General features: G+C 34.0%; 2 non-coding genes across 2 annotated transcripts; both read left to right on the top strand.

The window, feature by feature from the left end:
- Positions 1-782: 782 nt before the first annotated feature.
- LOC132164834 (small nucleolar RNA Z107/R87) lies at positions 783-863 on the top strand. Its single transcript, XR_009438436.2, has one exon. It is a non-coding gene; the product is annotated as a small nucleolar RNA Z107/R87 (small nucleolar RNA).
- A 243-nt stretch (positions 864-1106) lies between these two features.
- LOC132164845 (small nucleolar RNA R30/Z108) lies at positions 1107-1210 on the top strand. The gene has a single exon (XR_009438445.2). It is a non-coding gene; the product is annotated as a small nucleolar RNA R30/Z108 (small nucleolar RNA).
- The last annotated feature ends 1860 nt before the right edge of the window (positions 1211-3070 follow it).

Below are 3070 nucleotides of genomic sequence, written 5' to 3'. Positions count from 1 at the left end.
ATATATATTTTCTTGGGAAACCCCCAAGCAAAAGGTGATTTCGTCCCTGGTCACATAGAAAGTGGCACCACATTTGACACTTAAATATGTAAGCTTATCAAAAGTGCTATGTAACTAATTCAATTCAACGTAGGTATGTTATAAGCTTATTAAATACATAATACACAGCCTCAATTGTAACATTACAAGCTCTGAGTACCCTAACTTTGGGATGTCAAATTAGTTTAAAAACTAAAATTTATGGTGCTTACGATCACAACATATAGTGTACTTTAGCTCATTGAACTCAAGATCTTAATATTTGAAGTGTTGAGTTGAGTTTTCACTAATAGTGTAAAGACTTTAATCCCATCTCATCTCTTATGATGTTTTTCACACCAAATCCCTTGCAAGGTCTTTAGTCAATAGACATGCCAAATTTTAAACAAATCTCACAAAATCAATTGTAATTACTTGTAGTGAGTAATTGCCTTACTCTTTTTTCTTTCTTTTTTTAATTAATTAAAAGGGGGAGAGAGGAACTTCAAGGAAAAGTCATTTTCACTCTTGATCCGGATAGAAGAAAAAATTAAGGAATCTTCCATTTTAAAAGATTCTCAAGACACAATAATATTTAATAACTATTAATTTTGAAAATATTTTTAGTAAAGCCCGGTAATTCCTATAAATTCACCACCTTTGGTGCTTTTCCATCTCCACTGGGCATCCCCTCAGTCTCTCTCTCTCGCTCTCTCTCTCTCTCTCTACGCATATGTTTGAGGTTTAATCGTGATGAAAAAGAAGATCGCCGCGATGACTTGGTGAAATCCAACCTCAACAGACCGGAATGCAGGATTTTCTCCTGCGAGAAATTTTCGCGGGTCGACCACCTCGTGATGAAAAAGAAGATCGCAGCGAGACCGGAATACAGGATTTTCTCCTGCGATCTTAATCTTCCCTTTTCTTTCTCTGTTTTTACTTTTCCAAATCATTTTCACTGCAAAAAATTCATAGCCAACAAAATTCTCGAATCGTTAGCTGTTCTTAAAATTATTATTATTATTATTATGGGTTAAATTTTGGGCTTTTGAGTTTATATTTGATTTGAAATAGTTATTGGGGGAAATAGAGATTGCAATGAGGATGACAAAGCTCCCTCTTCTGAGATTTTACGTTGAGGAAGTACGCTGGCAGAATCGAACCTAAAACTCTCAACGCCACCACTGAGTATCTCTCATGCATGTTTGTGTGTATAGGAAATTAAGAAATATTGAATTTCCCTAATTCTTTAGCTTGTTTTTGTGAAGTAATTTTAGGTGGCCTACTTTTCTCCTACTAAAAATGATGTGGCTATTAAAATCACAATTTGATTAAAACTCAATAATGATTGATCACAAACCCAATGATGATTTTAATAACCACATCATTCTTAGTAAAACATAAGTATGCCACCTAGAATTACTTGTTTTTGTGTGGTGTAGAGATGGGTTATGACAATTTAAATTGAATAAGTTTTGAGTAATACTAGCCTTACAAAAAAAATTTTACAAACTGATTTAGCACAGTCTGATTGAATATGAGATAAATTCAAATTTTGAGAAATAACTAGGGGTGTCAAAAATTACCGAGGAACCGGAACCAGGACCAGGAAACCAGGAAACTGGAAACCGGGGAGCCAGTTCCGGTTCCGGTTGCAAAAAAATAAAAAACCGGAGACCCCGGTTTTGGGCACCCGGTAAAAACCGGGAAACCGGAACCGGGTGCATTTATATATAATAATAATTTTTTTAATATATATATATAATATACAAAAGAGCCAATGCCTCTATACTAGTGATTTTTCTTTGATGAGGCCAAGTTATTATTTTGTCCTTTGGTATTAAGTTCACCCAGTTTAATTAGTAAGGAAATAATGAATTTCATTTAGTTTGACCGGGTTTTTGGGTATTTCACCTCACTTACTTTTTGTATGATGGTGTAGATTTACGGTTAAGCCTTATTCTTTCTTTGTCATAATTAAATTAAGAGGGTTATTTGTGTCTTTTCATCATTTCTATTTTTCTTCCTTCTTTTTTTTTTTTTCCTCCTCTTCATCCTCCGAGGGCCTCCTCTCTCTCCTCATTTTTTCTTTTTCCATTTTCTTCTCTTCTCCCTCTTCTTTTTATTTTCTGAAATGAAACCTTAGGATTTTTTTATGAGGTTTCATTTCAAAAAAAAAAAAAAATTCATGAGGTTTCAAAAAAAAAAAAAAAAAACAATTTTTAAAAAAAACTGGTTATCGGACTGAGTAAAAATCGGAACTGGCCGGTAATCGGGACCTTGTTCCCAGTTCCGGTTTCCCAAATCTAAGAACCGGGGTACCCCTGTTCCGGTCCTTATTTTGGTCAAAAACCAGAAAACCGGACCTGATTGACACCCCTAGAAACAACCCAATTATGCTGTGCCTCATCAGTTTGTAAAAAAAATTTTGTAAACTTTATTTGTAAGCCTAGCATTGTCAATAATGCTTTAGGTGTTAGAACTTTTACTACAATTCCCTTATAAATTTGATATGATAGTCCACAATTGGTGAAAATGTGAAATGATTAAAGCTTTTATACTGTGTGAAGAGCGAAAATTCTTAGGGGCTTTTATATATTTGTTTTCTCCTTTATTTATTTGAGGCCGGTGATGACTTGGAAATATTTTGCCGACATTGCATGATTATCTGTCTAAGATAATGATTTATTCACATATTTGAGGCCTTTCAATGAAGAAAATATAGTTTCTTTGAGTCGATGGAAGTCAGCTTGGTGACTATGCTGTTTTTAGTTTGCATTATAGTGTCATGTTTGTAGTTTGGTAGGTGTCATTTTTCAGTTTTCTATGTGCTGCTCACGAATTGATTCATGAAATCCAACTTTCTATACTTTCATAGTAAATCATTGAAGTAAGATTATCTTTGATCATGCTTCTCACGCTAAATATCTCTATATTTCCTTAGTGATCTTACATGACAGAAGATAGAGATCTCTTGATATGTATGTCCCAAATGTCTTTGAAAGAAGTCACACACATATCATGTCCTGAAATGCTTTTCTAGCCCTTATAT

Source organism: Corylus avellana, chromosome 8 (assembly GCF_965113065.1).
Source record: "Corylus avellana chromosome 8, dhCorAvel1.hap1.2, whole genome shotgun sequence".
Lineage (NCBI taxonomy): Eukaryota > Viridiplantae > Streptophyta > Magnoliopsida > Fagales > Betulaceae > Corylus > Corylus avellana.
This window is presented reverse-complemented; position numbering and strand designations above follow the sequence as displayed.